Genomic DNA, 19,897 nt, shown 5'->3' with positions numbered 1-19,897 from the left:
AGAGCTGTTTTTTGCAAAGTGCCTACCTGTAGATTTTGGCCTCTAGCTCAGCCGGCACCTAGGGAAACCTACCAAACCTGTACATTTCTGAAAACTAGAGACCTAGGGGAATCCAAGATGGGGTGACTCGCGGGGCTCGGACCAGGTTCTGTTACCCAGAATCCTTTGCAAACCTCAAAAAGTGGCTAAAAAAACAAGTTTTCCTCACATTTCGGTGACAGAAAGTTCTGGAATCGGAGAGGAGCCTCAAATTTCCTTCCACCCAGCGTCCCCCCAAGTCTCCCGATAAAAATGATACCTCACTTGTGTGGGTAGGCCTAGCGCCCGCGACAGGAAATGCCCCAAAACACAACGTGGACACATCACAGAAAACAGAGCTGTTTTTTGCAAAGTGCCTACCTGTAGATTTTGGCCTCTAGCTCAGCCGGCACCTAGGGAAACCTACCAAACCTGTACATTTCTGAAAACTAGAGACCTAGGGGAATCCAAGATGGGGTGACTCGCGGGGCTCGGACCAGGTTCTGTTACCCAGAATCCTTTGCAAACCTCAAAAAGTGGCTAAAAAAACAAGTTTTCCTCACATTTCGGTGACAGAAAGTTCTGGAATCGGAGAGGAGCCTCAAATTTCCTTCCACCCAGCGTCCCCCCAAGTCTCCCGATAAAAATGATACCTCACTTGTGTGGGTAGGCCTAGCGCCCGCGACAGGAAATGCCCCAAAACACAACGTGGACACATCACAGAAAACAGAGCTGTTTTTTGCAAAGTGCCTACCTGTAGATTTTGGCCTCTAGCTCAGCCGGCACCTAGGGAAACCTACCAAACCTGTGCATTTCTGAAAACTAGAGACCTAGGGGAATCCAAGGAGGGGTGACTTGCGGGGCTCGGACCAGGTTCTGTTACCCAGAATCCTTTGCAAACCTCAAAAAGTGGCTAAAAAAACAAGTTTTCCTCACATTTCGGTGACAGAAAATTCTGGAATCTGAGAGGAGCCACAAATTTCCTTCCACCCAGCGTTCCCCCAAGCCTCCCGATAAAAATGATACCTCACTTGTGTGGTTAGGCCTGGTGCCTGCGACAGGAATAGATCACACAACGGTCAATGTTGGTCCTTACGTGAGGCAGCTGTTGACCCTGGGGTGATCCATTCCTGACACAGACACTAGGTGTAGGCACTCAAGTGGGGTAGTGTTTTTATCAGGACAGGTGAGGAGTCACTGGGTGGTAGGAATATTGTGGATCCCAGCATATTCCTGTAGTTTGTGTGACAGAAATGCGAGAAACATTTAGTTTTTTTTCAACATTTCAGCTTTGCAGGGTATTCTGGGTAAGAAAACTTTGGGGAAGCCACACAAGTCACACCTCTGTGGACTCCCCCGAATGTCTAGTTTCCAGAAATGTTTGGGTTTAGTGTGTTTCTCTATATGGCCGCCGAATCCAGGACCAAAAACACAGGTGCCTGCCTTACAAAACCAGTTTGTTTTGCCATGGATAATTTTGATGTCTCCACAATATGATTTGGGTGGTGGAATTTGGGGCTGAACTAAATTGGGGAGCTCCCAAGAGAGCACTCTCTCTCTGCTTGCCGCCACATTCACCTGCTCTCTGGGTTGACCTAACCCACTATTACCCAGTTGCACAAACAGCTTGCGAAGGGACAGCAGGACTGTCCTCATCACCTCCCTCATAATGTACTGGAAGAGGAGTTATCGAATGGGACTCCTCTGACTGAAAAATCACTCCCAGAGTCTGCGCCATTGTCCTATCCCTCAGATGCTGTCTCAGTATCTGATGTCTCAGTCTCTGATCCTATGTCAGAGCGGTCCTCTATAACCCGAGTGTAGGCAGCAGTCATCCATCAAGATGCCATCTCTGCTATTGGCTAAACTGTTGCTCTAAAACACTAGCCTACGTAGACAGTCACAAAATCGATGGTGTGTGAGATACGTGCAACAGTAGAGGCCACCTTACCTGCGCTTCTTCCCTCAATCAGCACGTACTTTCAAGACACTCAAAAAACACCTTGTCACATACCATTCGTCACAGTCTTTAGCACCTCCTGCGCCCAGTCCAACAATCATTATTGGTGCTCCCACTCCCTCCTCCTCGGATTCCCTCATTACCACCCAGCAAAAGTGCCCTTCATCTCTCCATAGACTTTGCTAATGTACTCAGCTATTTACATAAAATACAGATTTGCTCTTTGCAGTAGGCATATAAACCTTCTGCGCTTCTTTATGGCACTAAAACTGCCACTAGACAAGTCGGACCCTTTTCCCCCCAGGGAAACCACACACATATTGACAAAAGTGATATATATATGACAGCCAATCACCTGAAACTCAACTCAAGCAAAACCGAAATAATCCTCTTTGGCCCACACAAAAACACCTGGGACCCCTCATGGTGGCCCACCACGCTAGGCCCTGCACCCACCCCCGCCAACCACGCACGCAACCTCAGCATCATCCTAGACTCCTCCCTCTCGATGACCCAACAAATCAACGCTCTCACCTCCTCATGCTTCAACACACTCCGTATACTGAAAAACATTCAAATGGATCCCCACAGAGACCAGAAAAACTGTCACTCACGCACACAGCAGCAGGCTTGATTACGGAAACGCCCTCTACGCCGGCACCACTCTAAAACTCAAGCGCAAACTACACGCATCTAGAACTCAGCAGCACGACTCATCCTCGACCTCCGTCGACACGAACACATCTCTCCACACCTCAAATCCCTCCACTGGCTCCCCATTGACAAAAGGATCACCTTCAAGATCCTCATCCTCGCACACAAATCACTCCACAACACAGGCCCTGCCTACCTCAACGAGAGTCACCTTCCACACCCCCACACGAAACGTCCGCTCAGCTGACCTCTCTCTCGCCTCTGTCCCCCGCATCAAACACACCACCACCGGGGGCAGATCCTTCTCCTACCTTGCACCCAAAACCTGGAACGCCCTCACAACCCACCTTCGCAAGACCCAAAACCTACTTCTTTTCAGGAAGGGCCTCAAAACCTGGCTTTTCGAACAGTGAACCTCCCAGCCCCTTTCCCTCCCCCCGCCCCCCCCCAAGCGCCTTGAGACCCTCACAGGTGAGTAGCACACTTTATAAATCTCTTTGGTATATATAGATCTACCTCTATATATATATATATATCTATGTACATAGATATATCTATAGATATATCCATGTACATAGATATATCTATCTACATAGATATATAAATATAGATCTATATATAGATCTATTTTTTTTAGTTGTTGTATAGTTTCCTTGGGGGCCAAAATGGCCCCCAGGGAAACCCTACAACATCTAAAAAAAAAATTGCCCCCACAGGGGGTCACCCTGCCGACGGACGACCCCCTGTCATTTTTTTTTTTTTTTTCATTATTTAAAAAAAAAAAAAAAAAATCCCCTGGGGGGGGGGGGGGGGGGGGGGGGGAAAGGGGCGCGATCGCGCCCCCCCCCCCCCCCAGGGGGCACCTACTTTTTTTTATTTTTATTAATTATGCCCCCGGGGGGGGGGGCGGCCCGTTTTCCGAGGGGGCCGCCCCCCCAAAGTGAAATCCCTGGCGTCTAGTGGTGTTTCCTGGCCCCCGATCGCAGCTGTGCTGCGATCGGGGGCCAGAAACACTTTGAGAAGGCCTCGTAAGAAAGGGGAGACTCTCCCCCTTTCTTACGAGGCCTTCTCAAACTGTTTCTGGCCCCCGATCGCAGCACAGCTGCGATCGGGGGCCAGAAACAGTTTGAGAAGGCCTCGTAAGAAAGGGGAGAGTCTCCCCTTTCTTACGAGGCCTTTTCAAAGTGTTTCCTGGCCCCCCGATCGCAGCTGTGCTGCGATCGGGGGGCCAGGAAACCTGAAAGTGTTTCCTGGCCCCCGATCGCAGCACAGCTGCGACCGGGGGGCCAGGAAACACTTTCAGGAAGGCCTCGTAAGAAAGGGGAGACACTCCCCTTTCTTACGAGGCCTTCCCAAACGTGAGAAAGGCCGTTTTCCCCATCAAAGCAGGAAGCGGCCGCAAGGCTGCTTCCTGCTTTGATGGGGAAAACACCTTTGCAACGTCAGCGCGCCGCGAGGCGCGCTGACGTCACAAAGGGGCGGGTGGGGGGGCGGGGGGAGACACGGAAGCTTCCGTGTCTCCCGGGGGGGTTTAAAAAAAAAAAAAATCCTCGGGTGCGACGCACCCGAGGATTTATTGATACCCTTCCTGGTGTCGGCCACTGGTCGTGACCCGCACCAGGGAGGGTGTGTGGGCGTCGGCCAGTGAATGCCCAGAGACTCTCCATAGCTCCACCATAAGGGCAGAAACATGTCGGCTACCCCATTTTAGACAGGTGACCTTGTGAGTCATTGCTCTCACACTGGTTCCCCATCCTTTTTAACCACACCACACAGGACCCCCATTAAAGTTACCCGGGTACCTGAGTAGGTGTTTTTATTTCCCTAGCATAGCTGGATCCCTATTTCCAGGAATAAGATTAATTTACGCACTCCCTCCTGTTCTTTTAACAGTGAGGTCGAGTCCGCCCAGGTGGCACTGTCCTACCTGGGTGGGGCTAGGTGGTCATATGATGAAGCATGACACTATATAGTGTGTGAGACCACCTAGTCCGTAAAGGAAACTTTCCTTTCCTTGTTTTTTCCCCAGCTCCTCTCCTTCCCCCCAGACCGAACACCACTACACAGCCCACCCAATTTTCACCTCTAGTTGAGGACTACGAGTGGTCTAGCGTCACAATTAGTACACTACTGACCCCCCTACTTTATAAACAACCCCGTACTCCCCTTTTTTGTGATTGTGTTTATGTGGGAGTCGAGTACGGTTTGGTTTTTTCCCCTTGCTCCCATCCGCTCTCCCTTGTGTAATGTGCAACAAAGGGGCACCCAGGCACCTCACGAAATGGGGGCAGGGGGTGGTGGGGGTGGGGATTTGCGACAGGGGTGGGCCTTGGACTTTCGTTTGGAAGGTGGAGGGGGGGGGTTGGCTTGTCCTTTGAAGGGTGGGGATTTGAACGGGTGGAGCCAGATGGACTAGGCTCAGCCTGGGCCTTTTTTTCCTCTGGGGAAGGGGCACGGGAATGTGAAGGGTGGACAGGGGTGGGCTGTGAAGTGGAAGGAGTGGAAAGGGCAAGGAGGTGAGCACACTTGGGGACAAGACAGGGTGGGCCAGTGGGTCAGAAGAGGTCAGCACGGGAGAGGAAAAGTTTCTTCAGAGCAATTGGGGTGGTCCTTTATGAGGGCATGGGAGTGGAGGCAGAGGCAGTGGATGTATGTGGTGTAGGGGTGCGTGTAGTGGGTGCAGGTGACTGGACAGTATGATGTGGTGTGGTGGATGTGTGATGGGTGGGTGTCTTGGTGCGTTTGTGTGTTTTTGGAGGGGGGTGGACACAGTGGGAGAAGACAGACAGCTAGTGTGGATGTATGTTGTGTGGGTGTCTGCAAATCTGGTGAGTGTGCTGCATGTGTCAACTACAGTAGTTGTGGTGAGTGCAGGTGTGGTGCATGGGGTGCATGTATGGATGTCTGCTATTGTGGTGAGTGCAGTAAGAGGAGCAACAACAGTGACTGAAGGTGCAGTGCATGAGGGTGTGGATGTAGAGGGGACAGACAGGGAGGCGGAAGAGGTGGACACACTGGGGGAAGTGGCTGTTGTATGTGCATGTGTCTGTTGGCTGTGTGAATGCTTGTGGTGGGAGGTGTGGTGCTTGTGTTTAGAAGTGTGCTTCTTGTGTGTTGATGTGCTTGACTGCGTGTCTGAATGTGTGCCTTGGACGGGTGAAGGGAGTGGGGTGCTGGAAGGGGTAGAGGAGGTTGGAGGGGGGACGGAATTGCCAGGGAAACTGGCTGCCGTCCAAGAGGAGGCCAGAGCCTGAAAAGATCTCAGTAGGACAGACAGCACCGTGAATGCCATCCAGGTAGGCATTTGTCTGCTGCACCTCTGATGCTAGCCCCTGGATGTCATTGACAATGGTTGGCTGCCCTACAGAGATGGTTCTCAGGAGGTCAATCGCCTCCTCTGTGAGAGCAGCAGGGCTGACTGGGGCAGGGGAGGAGGTGCCTGGGGCGAAGGAGACGCCCACCTTTCTGGGTGAGCAGGCATGGGCAACTCGGTGGGGAGCAGAAGGGAGGGCGGTGATGGAATGGGGGTTGGTGGAAGATGTCACTGTAGTGGTGTGGCCACTAGGGTCCGCTACCTCCGGGGAGCCCCCATCGGAGGAGGTCTCGGAGACCCTACCTCCTGTGGTAGTTGCCTCCCCCATGGAACTCCCCTCGCCCTCCCACCCACTGGTCCCCTGGGCGTCGGATGTCTCTGCCTCCGAGGGTCCGTGGCCGCTGCTTCCCCACTTGCCGGTGCCTCAGCTCCCTCGCCAGATGTTGCTGCTGTACCAAACCAACACAAGAGAACAGGGATGGGGAGACAAAACAGGAGAGACAATTGTAAATAGCTGAATGGAGGTACATAATTGCCAGACATACACCCACCCAGAAGACACACCCAACAGGCAGCACCGTTCACTATGCCCATGGCCATGGCCCTGACTACTGACCAGAATACTGCTCTACACCCATCCCCTGGACTACCTAAGGAGGCGACGTGTGGGAGACCTGACAAAGACACCCCTACACCCTCTGGGGACCATAAAGTAGATGGACACCAGTCGGAGTCCCTGCCTCTAAGCAGCATGAACCCTAATGCACACACAGACATCCTTCCAGACTGAAGTTTGTGAAATCAGTACTCCCCCGCCTTGTGACTGCTGTGCAGCCTTCAAGCACCCATCCAGGCCTGGGTACACCACTGCCAGGATACGTCACATGAGGGGGGCCAGTGCCCAACGCGCACCCCTTCCAGGCCCTCCCACCTCTTTCTGCAGTTTGTGCTCCGCCGGTTGTAGAACCCCAGGGTCCGCACCTCCTTGGCGATGACATGCCAAAGTGCCCTCTTCTGGTGGGCGCTGACCTAAAAGGGTGACACAGATATGGAACACAGAGGTCGGGCACTTGCAAGATAGGTACAGCTGGCTAATTGTCCACTATGGGACGGACAGTACTCTCAGACTTACAGGCCATACGCACGCAGCATGCCAGGCACCACGGCCCATGCAGGCTCAGAGGTGCACACATATGTCCATTCAACACCATCCATTACACCCAAACAGTGTCCCCCAAACCCAGACTCACCTGTACCTCTGGCCGTCCGTACAGTTTTGCGTACAGGGGCAGGACCCCGTCCACTAGCCTCTCCAGTTCCTCCTGGGTGAAGACCGGGGCCCTTTCCCCTGCAACACGAGCCACATCCATTGCCAGAGGCAGGCCACAGCAGTACACACAGTGGAGTACCTGTCAGCAGGAGATCAGGGAGTCAAGTGAATAATCGATGACGAACTTGCGTGCGTTCGGCGGCGGTGTGCACTGTCACCGCCGGCGGCGATCATGATACGCCAGGATTCCCCATTTGCATCCATGTTAACCAGTGACGGTGCGAACGGCGTTAAACACCGCCTTACGCTGTGACATCAACTGCTAGCGGTATGAGGTCACTTCCACAACGAAAGACCTGGATTACAGTGGGCAGACATTTTGGCAGTAACTACGCATCTATAAATAAAACTTTGCACAATGCAGGCCCTAATAGCCACATGAAGCACCTAAGCATGTGTCCATTCCGTAATATACCACACATGAAATACTCTGTTCCCTCACTGTGATGTAGATGTAGATCTGTCAGGAAACAGTTAATGTTGAGTCACTACAATGAACTATGCAGTGCACAAATGATGAAATGTGTGCCTATGTATGTGTCTTCATCACACCTTTTTGAAACCCCTCGTAGGTACCAACGCTTGTGGCGAGGAAGGGCACCATTGGTGTACAGACCACTTGTGGATATGAGGACCATGGTGGAGTGTCAGATCATAATCAATTACCGACTCACACATGCAGCAATTCAGGAACTTTGTGCTTTACTGGATCCTCCACTAACTCCGGGAAATGGTAATCAGCATGCCATCCCTACTGAATTGCAGGTGCTCTCCGCACTCCATTTCCTGGCCATGGGCTCATTTCAAGTGACAGTGGGCATGGGTGCTGGATTTTCACAGCCAATGTTCAGCATGGTACTGACAAGATTTCTGAATGCATTTGTACAACACCTGCAGTCCTACGTGAGGTTTCCCCAAAGTACTGACCTCCCTGCCATCAAGTCGGAATTCTATGCCTTTGCCAACATACTCCATGTTATGGGTGCCATTGATGGCACCCACATACCGATCATCCCCCCAAGAGTAAGTGAACAGGTGTACAGAAACAGAAAGAACTTTCACTCCATGAACATCCAATTGGTATGTACTGCAGACCAGTACATCTCACATGTGAATGCCATCTTCCCAGGTTCAGTCAATGATTCCTTTGTGTTGAGGAACAGTAGTGTGCCACACAGGATGGAACAACTCCAAGAGGACAGAGGGTGGATCATAGGTAAGTGTGCCTGTCACTAACTGACACATAGCAGACAGCCAGGCTGTCTGAATAAGGGGCATAACAATGACGACTCTGTATTGCACCTTTTTCTAGGTGATTCTGGCTATCCAAACTTGCGTTGGCTCCTGACACCAGTGAGGAATCCAAGGACGGATGCAGAGAGGAATTACAATAAGGCCCATGGACATACTAGGATGGTGACAGAGCGAACTAAAGGTCTCCTGAAGGCTAGATTTTGTTGTCTACATATCTCTGGGGGTTCCCTGGCCTGTGGGCCTGAAAAGGTGTGTAGAATAGTGGTGGCCTGCTGCATGCTGCACAACGTGGCAGTGAGACATTCTATCCACCTCTTCGAGGTGGAGGGTGCTGTATATCCAGACCAGCTACCTCAGAGAGGTGAGGAGACTGACGGTGATGTTGAGGAAGGGGAAGATGTCAATTCCAGGACCCAACTGATAGATACAACTCTACTTCCAGTAACTGTGTGGGACTTGGGCCTGACATTGGGGTTTATGACACATACTGGCAGTGTGCTCAGTCACATAGTTGGGTTGATAATGATAGGTGAAACATGGTCCACTTCTACATGGTACAGATTTAAATTTTCTGCATTTACTTATTGCCAACATTTAAGCACACATGACTCCCTTCATGCACCGATTTGACAATAAAGTAGTTATAAGCCAGTTGTATCCATACTTCACTTTGTTCACAATTTAACACAGGGGACAGTGTTACAGGTGTGATATGTGTTTTATTGGTTGAAGTGAGTGAATAGTGCTATTTACTGTGATGGCAAGTCGTAAGGGGTGGGTGTCCTCAAGACCAACATGGTGGCAGCCTTGTTGGTACTAATGATGGGTCCATCTTTTCTTACATTACTTCATATTGCCTCTTAGCAATGCGTGGTGGCTGATTGAGTGGGATGGTTGCTGTGCAGATTGTTGCTGAGTTACTTCTTGAAGGGGACCTTGGGCCAGATGTAGCAAACGATTGCGACTCGCAAACGGGCCGAATCGCAATTTGCGACAGTGCAAAATCGGAAATGGGATGCAAAAAGGCCATTTCCGACTCACAAAAAGCGATGGGACCCGTTTGCGAGTCGCATCCGGTGCGACCCCATTTTGCGACCCGCAAATTGCAAGTCGCAATTTGCGAGTCGCAAACCTTATGCAATTGCAACTCGCAAATTGCGACTAGTCGCAAAAAGCCCAGTTTGCATGTCCCATTTACCACTAACTCAGAGCAGGTGGTAACCATTACCAAAGTATAAAAGGGGACCCAGAAGGCATCTGGGTTACTCAAGATGGCGGAGATATACCTGATAGCAGTGAGGAGGAGAGTCTACGCAGCCCAGCAGAGGAGGAGGAGGGGCCACAGACAGGAGAAGATATATAGAACCAGGCAGACTCTTTTTCAGCAAATTGAAGAGGAGATCTATGACAAATACCGCCTTAGCAGCGCAGCCATTCTAGAATTAATAGATTTACTGAAACCACAGCTAGAACACAAGACTCTGCGTGGCTGCGCCATCCCTACACATGTGCAAGTACTATGCGCACTGCACCTCTTGGCCTCAGGGAGCTATCAGGGGGTCATTGCCGTGGCAGGTGGGGTATCCCAAAGTGCAGTGTCAAGGTTCCTCAGGGCATTCCTAGATGCCTTAGTCACGCACATGTCTCACTTCATATACTTACCAAGGAATGAGGCAGAAATTAACAGCACCAAGCTGGACTTTTACCGCATTGCCCACTTTCCTCATGTCATAGGGTGTGTAGATGGGACACCCATTCAAATATGCCCCCCTGCTAATCTGGAACACATTTTCCGCAACAGGAAGTGTACCCACTCACTCAACATACAGGTTGTTTGTGATGCCCATTATGTCATCACGGACATCGTAGCTAAGTTTCCTGGCAGTACCCATGACTCATACATTTTTATGCATAGTGGGATACATCAACGCCTGGAAAGTGGGGAATTTGGAGACGGTTACCTCCTAGGTAGAGCCACAGACACTTGCAGACATACACACAGGTCACTGCGCACGACAATCTGGACTTCCTAACCGTGTACTTTTGTGCCCAACAGGTGACAGTGCATATGCTCTCAGGCCTTGGATCATGACTCAGTTTTTAACACCCAGAACTGAATCAGAGAGGCAATACAACAGTGCGCATAAGAGGACCAGGAACCTGATTGAGCGCACCTTCGGACTGCTGAAGGCAAGATTCAGATGCCTCCACCGCAGTGGAGGCGCCCTCCAATACACCCCCATTACCGCTTTCAAAATTGTGGTCGCATGCGCCATCTTCCACAACATAGCCACCCGACGTGGGCTACCTCTCACCCCTGCAGACCCAGATACTGATGATGAAGAGCAAGAACAACCACATCGCCATCATGGGGATAGGAGTCTAGCTAATCAAGGCAGACTGAGACGGGACCACATTGCAACGCAATATTTTGGACGGTACGTGTCAACTCCCACCATACTCACCTATTAACCATTTGTTAAGTGGAACAAAAATAACTGTTTTATTAATGTCATGAAGAAACTATATACAAGTTGAAATTGTCCATGGGCAGGAAAATGCCAACCAGTCATGTGGCACATTAACGCCATGTGCCACATTAATCTGTCCTGGCTGTTATCTATGATCTCCTGCCCCTCCTGCCAGCCTGGCTGGTCCCTGCTGCGTCCATGGTGCTGTGCCTACCACTCCTCAGCACCCTACTGTGAGTGGCAGAGACACTGCTCACTGTTGAGCCCTCATCCCAGGTGTATTTGTTAACTTCCTGGCTGTGATGTCATCATCATGTGCCAGGAAGTGTTTCCAGAGTGTTCTGGTATGCTTTCTGGAGTGTTCTGCTGCATCTGCAAGCAATTTTGAAGGTATTCGCAATTTGCGACACCCACTCGCTAATTGCGAGTTCGTTTTTTGCACACTCGCAAACAGCGACCTCGCAAACTGCGGACTCGCACACAGCGTTGCGAGTCCGGCTGCGAGTCGCAAAATCGGATCGCTTTTTTTTCTGGCATTCCAATTTGCGACTCGCATTTTGCGAGTCGCATCAACTCGCAAAATGCGAGTCGCAATTGTTATTTTTGCTACATCTGGCCCCTTGTTCTTTGCTGGGGTTTCAATGCCATATCTTGGCGTGAGGGTCCGTTTGGGCGCCTGCTGTTGATCTTCAGGGGATGACATGGTAGGCCCTTGGGTTTCCTGTGAGGGTAGATCCTGGGGTGTTTCTGCTGATGGTGTATTCTCATGGTGGGTGTCCAGTGCTGTAGTGGGGGCCTCTTGTCCTGTGTGGGTGTCAGACTGGTTTTGGACCAGCTGCAGCAGTGCTCCTGCTATGGTGGCCATTGCGGCGTTGTGCTGTTTCCACTGCTCCATGGCCTGTTGGTGGTGTTCCTGCTGCATCCTCTGACTGTGCTCCAGGGTGGACACAATCTGTGCCAACCTGTCATGGGTATTCTGGTAGGCCCACAATACCTCTGATATCACGTTCTGGGCTGCTGCATCCATCCTGTGGCCCCCCCTTGGCCCACTGCCACCCTTGCACTTGCCCTGGCCCCCTGTGCCTGTGTCCCCTGCACAGGTCTGGCAGTACCGCTTGTACTGGGGCCTTCGCCTTCCTGCATGTTGGGAGTGGGAGACTGTGGCCTCTGTACCTGTGTTCCACCATTCTGTGGCCTGGATACACTGGTGTGGGGATGCTTGCCCTGGGCTGCTGGTCTTAACTGGGTGGTAGGGGTGACAGTGGTTTCCTGGGTGGGGCTGCTGCATGGTGAGAGTCCAGGACTATGTGAGGGGCCGGCCTGCTCATCAGTGTCCAGGGATCGTTCACCAGTGTCCTGTGAGGTGCCTCTGTCTCCCTGGGGAGCAGTGGCACTCCTTGTCCCGTCTGTTAGGGTTGCATGGGTGGTGGTGCCTGTTGGGTGACATAGACATGTATGTTACAGCTGCATGAACGTTTGAGGTGAACAGGACTGGGATATTTTGTGCTGTGGTTACTTTCAGTGGCCTTACAGGGTGCCTTTGTGAGGTTGACACTGCATTTAGCGTCGACTGTGGGGTTGCATTGTGCGGGGGGATGGATTTAGTGGCTGATGCCTGGGTGGGGTGTTGGTCCTGGTGGGTATGGGTGGGGTGGTGCATGCATTACAGGTATGGTGTATATGGGGTATATGTTGATGACTTACCCGAGTCCATTCCTCCAGTGAGTCCAGTGAGTCCCTCAGGGTGCAGGATGGCCAATACCTTTTCCTCCCAATCTGTGTATTCTGGTGGTGTTGGTGGCGGTCCTCCCCCAGTCTTCTGCACTGTGATGTGGTGCCTTGATGCCATGCCCCTGACCATCCCCCCCCAGGTCGTTCCATCTCTTCCGGATGTCGTCCGTGGTGCGTGGATGGTGTCCCACTGCATTGACCCTGTTCACAATGGTCTGCCATAGCTCCATCTTCCTTGCGATGGGTGTGTGCTGCACCTCGGCCCAAATATTTCTGGCTCCACCTTCAGGATCTCGTCCACCATGGTCCTTAACTCCCTTTCGGTGAAGCGTGGATGTCTGGGCGGGTGATATGGTGAGTGTGGTGAATGGTGTCGGGGCTGGGAACGCGGTGAGGGTGCTCTTCTGTGGGTCGTGTGCGTGTCCTGTATGCTGTCGTGTGATGTCTGCCTCTGGGGCTCTCCATCTTATTGGCCTGGTTTTGTTGCAAAGGATTGTGGGGTATGTCTGGGGGTGTTTTATGGGGTTATGGATGTGTGTCAGGTGTGTGGGTTACACGCTTATCCAATGTGTGCACTTCTTGCTGTTAAGTCCATTTGCTGCCCGTGGCGGTCGGAGCCGCCAGTGGTCATTAGGCCTCCACTGTCCGCCAAGGTGATTTGTACATCATTATTTGGAGGGCGGTATGTGGGTGTGCTTGGTAATGGCGGGGTGGGGAGGTCTGGGATTCCCGCCGAAAGGGTCATGGTGGGGAGTGGTGGTCTGGTGATTTTTGGCAGGGTTGGGATTTTTGTTTATTATATGGCAGGTTTCCATTCACCCCCAACAGTGGTATTCTGTTCACCGCCGCCACGGCAGTCAGTGGTGTTTCCCGCCGTGTTCATAATGACCGCCATAGTATTTACAGATTTATTGAAACATGGGATGTTCGGCTGTAAAAAAATTTAAAAATAAAAAATCCTCAGTAAGTCCAGGGATGTCAGCTAAAGTGATCAGTCCTATCCTAAATAAACACCAGTCATTGTTGGATACAGAACTGTTAAGCAAACAGACCTGCTCAGCACCATGATACCCCCGGGTGATAGTGTGCCTACAAATAGACATAACAGAACATAACAGAGACGGAAGCATCATCCTGCCCCCTAACATGCTGCATGACAGTGTGTCAGTACCTGCACTTGAGGAGATAGGGGCACTGTCCAGCCCCTGTAACATGCTGTATATAAGATGCATTTACACTGCATGGTTTGCCCAGAGCTGCTGTAGATGTGTCACATTAAACTCTTGGACGGCCGCCTCGTAGATCCACTGCACATCCTCAAACTTGCAATCATATAGAACGAGGGGGAACTCCACAGCCATACTATGAGAAGAATTGAGAATGGTGTTATGGAACATTGTCATGGAGGTGGATGACTGCGTTCAACATTATGAAAGCAAAGGGTGACTATGATTTAATAAACAGATCGCTGGCGCTCCACGCACCTGGCAGCCTATGGAGTGGTTTCAACAGAGATGAGACCCATGGCTTTGGATGAGCAAAAAAAGGATGTTCAAATCCAAAGACTGAACCTCAGGGTCTTTCCGCGGGGAGTGTTGGGAGATAGGTACTCTTAGATCCAGCATGCAAACTGGCAAGGTAAGGGTGACATATACTTCAGCTCGGAAATCCAACAGAACAAGAGAAGAGTTGGTAGTGGTTATCAGGCTAGCCCGCAGCAGTGCTGTGGTGGTGTGTGCAGGATTTGGGGAGGTCCTTAGAAGAAAGCTATATCTCACCTGTATTATGGTAGTGTGTTGAGGGGGAAGCATAACTGGGGGAACTGTCACCGACACCATAGTTTAGATGGGAGGGGAGGAATAATTTAAGAAGCATTTTATGAATTATTATTAGAGGAGCTACCTAGCATATTTTACATTGGGTTCATTTTGTGGCTGCGGTCTGTGCAGTTTGGGTTGGGGAAAGGGAAGCCTTTCCTGTGCATGGTTTGTGGTAAAAGGCTGTCTGAGGTATTGGGCAGCAAGGCAGTTTGTGGAAAGGAATGACTGAGGAATGGAAGTTTGCTCTGACTGGAGTGGGGTGTTTGGAAAGGATGGAACGTGCAAAACAGCCATTCTCACCAGGTTTTTTAGAGGGTCTTACAGAACTTTGTGTGGGGAATCTCACATGTGGGGTATTAGCTGCAGTATTATGGTAATGTTATCTCCACAACAGTGTCCAAGGAATGGGCTATCTGTGCTACAGGGGGAATGGTCTTACCTGGGCTATTATTCGCAATGGGTAGAGTTTTCATATTTCTCTACTGTACCACAGTTTTTCAGAGATAGAGGCTGCAGCTGAGGTTTTCTGTGCAGGAGACTTATGGTTTGCAGAGAGTTAGGCAGCATAAGGGATCTCACCTGTGCTGAAATCTACAAGAGTATTGAGGAATGCTTCACCTCTGTGGATCTTCAAAGAAATAACTCGCTGTCTAAAGCAGTGCAAGATTAACCGAGGTCACCTATACTAGAGTATGTGGAGTGAGGTAACTAATGTATGGTGGAAGATTAACCTGAATCGTCAAGAAGAGGGGAGGATAGCTGCCATGTAAAGGTGTCTTCATCCATATAACAGGTTTTACAGAGAGGTGTGAATGATATAAGAGGAGGGTGCCTCCCTGTTCTTCCGTTTCATGTGGAGCAGTATCTCATGCCCAACAAGCAGAGGTCAGAGAGTAGGGGTCATCGGCAAAGGTGTGATCAGAGTGATAGTGGCCTTAAGATGGGCAATGGGGTTTACAGGGGTGAATCTCCACATTCAGAAGCTCGTCGATAATGTTGGGCTCCTGCAGCCTTTGCCCAATAAGGAAGAGGATGGCCACCATGTACCGCACCTGGTGGTAAAGAAATGCCTGTACAGTTCCTTCAAACTTGTGCAGCTGAGAAGGTCCAACATCTCCTGCGACGGGTACCACCTTCGCAGACAGTATTGTGCACTGAAAATTTGTCACACCATTGGCAACATCCATCTTGCATAGGTTTCGGAAGTCATGGGTACCAACATAGTGCTGCGATGAAGCGTTCATCAGTGCCACATCCAGGTCAGCGCAGGGGAAGTAGTAATGGTTATGTCTGCTGCAAACATCTGAAGCGAGCACTGAAATCTGGCTCCACTGGTGCCCAGGTCAATACTCTAATATCCGTAGGCAGCACACGGTTCAAGATGTGGGGGTAACGGATCTCAGTGATGTTCTGGTCTGTCTTTTGGGCTCCTTTGCATGGCGTAACGCCCTTCCCGTCTGACACAGCCGAGCAGTGGTCTAGAGAGATCACCTGTATAAGTCAGGAAATAATCAGCAAATCAATTCAAAGACACAATCAAATGGTCTACAGATTTACCCAAGTCACAACCTATGGTTCCACTGAGTGTGGCTAGGACTGAAATTATGCTTCAAGTAAGATAATGTACAAACAGGGACGGTTCCTCCGCTTGGGTGGAGGAGCGTCACACCCCTGCCAGCAGCAGCTGCTGCAAACCTTTTACAACAAAACTATAATAAACCATGTTTATTTTGTTTCGTTGTGAAAGGGGCAGGGCATTGGGGATGAGGGGAGTGCACTGTGAACTCCCCTCAGTGCGCATGTATGTTTGGCCAGCCGTCTTGGGTGGCCAAACACCCATGCGCACAGGGCTCTCTCCAGCCCGGCACTGTGTTGCTGGGCCGGAGAGAGCAGGCATATACTCCCAGTCTGCCAGGGAGCATCCAGGCTGGGTGCTCCCAGCCAATCCTAACGCTGCTCTGAGCAGCGTCAGGATTGGCCGCAGGACAGGCTAGAGAGCCTGTGTCTGGAGCGAAGAGGGAAAGAGGAGTGGCACGGCAGCAACAGAGCAGGTATGTTTTTATTCACATTTTTTTAATTATTAGATGCCCCCCCACACCTGCCCGCCCCATCAGAGCACAGCGAGCCGCAACTGTGTACAGATATCTCTCAAAAGCACAATCAGGATATCCAACCACTAATTTAATTTGTTTCATGAATGCTGACATCAAAAAGAGAACAACATTACACAAGCACCTCAAATGGATAGGAAATATTTACTGAAACAAGCTCTCAGGTACTCAGGTGCCTTTCCTTTAACAGTTCAAACTTGGCCAGTGCTAGCCTTCCCTCTAGAAGAATCTCTCAACATGGCTAAACCTCTAGGTTTCTCTTGTGATACACATATTAATCTCAAACATCAGTGTTTTTTTTATTAACAATGTTATTTTATAAATTGCACATTTCATTTACAGAGTGCCTTGGCTCTTAGACATAATATAGCTGGAATAAAATACCCGATTCGATCACTAAGACCATTAATGGGGAAAAGTTACAGGTTTTTAGTTTTTTGCAAAATGTTTGGAGATTAGTTTTCCAACGGTTACTAAGGTGGTGTGAATTTGAGACAGCTGAATCTATAATGCTGATTAAACTTCATCCCCATTGAGACAGATTAAACATGGGGACGCGGAAGGTAGGGGTTTGCTGGTGCAAGACATGTATTTCTTAAATTAAGTGTTGTCAACATAAACTCAGATCACAAAATAAACAACGTATCCCAAGCTCAACATATTTGACACATCAGTGGCAGAAATGGAATCTGGCCTGGAGTTCCTACCCAAATATACTGTTGCTTTGCTCAAAGACTTTGCCATTCTGATTCAGTGAAATATAAGATCTCCATACACTGGTCACTGAAGGCACGAACAGTCTTCAGCATTGCTGATAAAACTTACAAGGCTCTCACTCTACAGAAACATATCCTACCCTCACAGGAATTCTCTACGGTGGGGGCTCTTGTACTACCAGCTGAAGATATAACCTTGTTGATAATACCACAGAAAATTGATCTGCTTCTTGAAGTTGCCTTCTTCCACTTTACTTCCTGAACTAGTAATCAGGAAGGCCTTACTGCCACTGACCAAATAGCATAACTGTGTGGTCCACGGTTTCCTTGATTTGAGACTCCCTTAGAATTTCACCTGGGAATCATGGTTATGCCCAGGCTTTCAGGCAAGCAATGATCAAGTTAATAACATTGCTCAAGCCCAAAGTCACACTCTCGAGACTAGAAGTGGATGTGCTCATAGCACATGACCAGATACCTAAGGTAAGTTACTCACAATCATGTTTTTCATGAAAAATTGTTCCAGAAATCTTTAGTGGAATGGTATTTGGCTCTGAAGGCTCATCCCTTTGGAACTCTCTCCTAGAGCCTTTTGCCCCAAGGCAGATTTTAGAACATAAAAGGCTTAAAAACCCATCTCTTCTGACAAACAAATGGGCTTGCGTTTACTTAAGATCATCTTCAACCTGCTTGTGGAACATTCCTCTCCCACGTTATCCTTCCTCAAGCATTAGTATTCAAAAGCACATGAAATTAACTGACGACATATCAAAAATGACAAATACCAAACACTGGGAAAATGAAAATCCCAACTAAGCATTTCTCTAGTGTGCCCCTAAGATTTCGATCATGCCTTCAGGCTTCAAATGCTGCCCTACCTCTCGCCTAACACACAAGATTATCTTAAAATCACATCCTCAAATCTCATTTTGCAAATTTCTACAGATATGTTCTCATACTTTAGATTTCATTATGTTTAATTTTTAAATGTCCTCTATTTTTATTAGCAACCTACTGGAATTACTCTACACAATAAATGTTTGTTGTATGGTATGGGTGGGACTTTTGTGATCTCAGACAGAGTTAAGGGGGGCGGGGCTGGAGGAGTACTGTTAAATAATTTAATGTATTTCTCTGTGCTAATACTGTAGAAGCTATAAAAGAAAGAATTGTAATTGGCATTTCTGTACTGTTCTACTGAAGGACAAAACCTCAAATACAATGTATCTAAAAGCTCTGTAACACTTTGGCATCCCTGGCAGTTGCTCTGGTTTATTATTGAAATTGAGAATAAGCGACTAAGGGTTCTGCACAGGTTATCAGTAATTTGTAAGATAAATGGAATTATCAAATTGAGCATTCTCTACAAGGACACAGGTATGCTTGCCATACTGACCTGTCCGAAGGCACTGACACCCTTGTCTGTTCGCCCACACCGGTGGTGGCTTGCAGTCTGGCGGCTCTCAACCAGACGTGTCTTGCTTAGCGCCTCAAATAGCTTCTCCTCCACTGTGTTACTTGTGTTCCCCTGGCTGGCAAAAGCCTGATATCCCCAGCCAAGGTAGGCGATCCTTAGGGCCACATGCCGCCTACCATGGGTATTGAAATCGAAGGGACGCTGCACCCATTTCCTGCCTTTTGCAGTGGGATGTACAGCCAATTGCTGCTGCAGTTTCTTGCGCTCCAGATCCTCCACCCTGGTCATCAGCCGCTCACACTCCTCTTCGTCTAAGCTACCTCCAGCCATCACTGGAAGGCTCAGCTCCCCCAATGGCAAACTCTGTGATGTTGGTGATTAAATTGCTTATGTAACTGAAAAGGAAATTAACAGTGAAAGCAAAAGGTAAAAAAAAGCTTGAAACCATGCTGTCTTTTATTGTAAAGATGGGTCACAGACAGTTCCCCTCGTTCCTTATCTGCTTTGTAAAATGTCCTTGTAATCCTGTCCTATACACTCTGTTATGACCCTGCTTCTGCTATCAGTACTCCCAAAGCCTTCCCGGTTCCCTTTGTAGATCGTTTTCACTGTGCCTCATTTCAACCTCCTCTCCTGCGTTGCTCCCTTACTCCTTCTCCAACATCCCTTTCTATTCTTTGCGATCTTGTTCTATCTGAATCCAGGTTGTTCTAAGCCAATCCTCTCCCCTTATGTTATCCCATAAGCCTTCTCTTACAAGGCCTTTATTATCTCCACTGTGCAGCTTCCACCTTTCAATCTGTCTCTGGATTAGTTGGTTTGTCTCTCACTTAAATCCTTTTTTCATCAACTTCCTCGACCTCCTTCTACCACTGCTCTTTCAACTCTATAGTATTTCTTTATCTCTTGTTCTGTTCCTGCCATACCCTTCTAGTATTCAATCTAAGATTTTTGCCTTACTCCTCCCTGAACCTCCACTTATTCTGTTCTTTACTATTTTTGCTTCCCTCTGAGCTTTTACTCCTCTCCTCGTTCTTTCTCAGAGCCCTCTGCCTTGTTCCCTACATCAGTGCCTCCTGCCTTCTCTGCCACCTCCACAACT

General features: G+C 49.4%; 1 pseudogene; it reads right to left on the bottom strand.

The window, feature by feature from the left end:
- Window positions 1-19,125, bottom strand: part of LOC138246942 (tRNA pseudouridine(38/39) synthase-like) — a 47,737-nt pseudogene extending 28,612 nt beyond the window's left edge.
- Window positions 19,126-19,897: the final 772 nt, after the last annotated feature.

Source organism: Pleurodeles waltl, chromosome 7 (genome assembly GCF_031143425.1).
Source record: "Pleurodeles waltl isolate 20211129_DDA chromosome 7, aPleWal1.hap1.20221129, whole genome shotgun sequence".
Taxonomy (NCBI): Eukaryota; Metazoa; Chordata; class Amphibia; order Caudata; family Salamandridae; genus Pleurodeles; species Pleurodeles waltl.
This window is presented reverse-complemented; position numbering and strand designations above follow the sequence as displayed.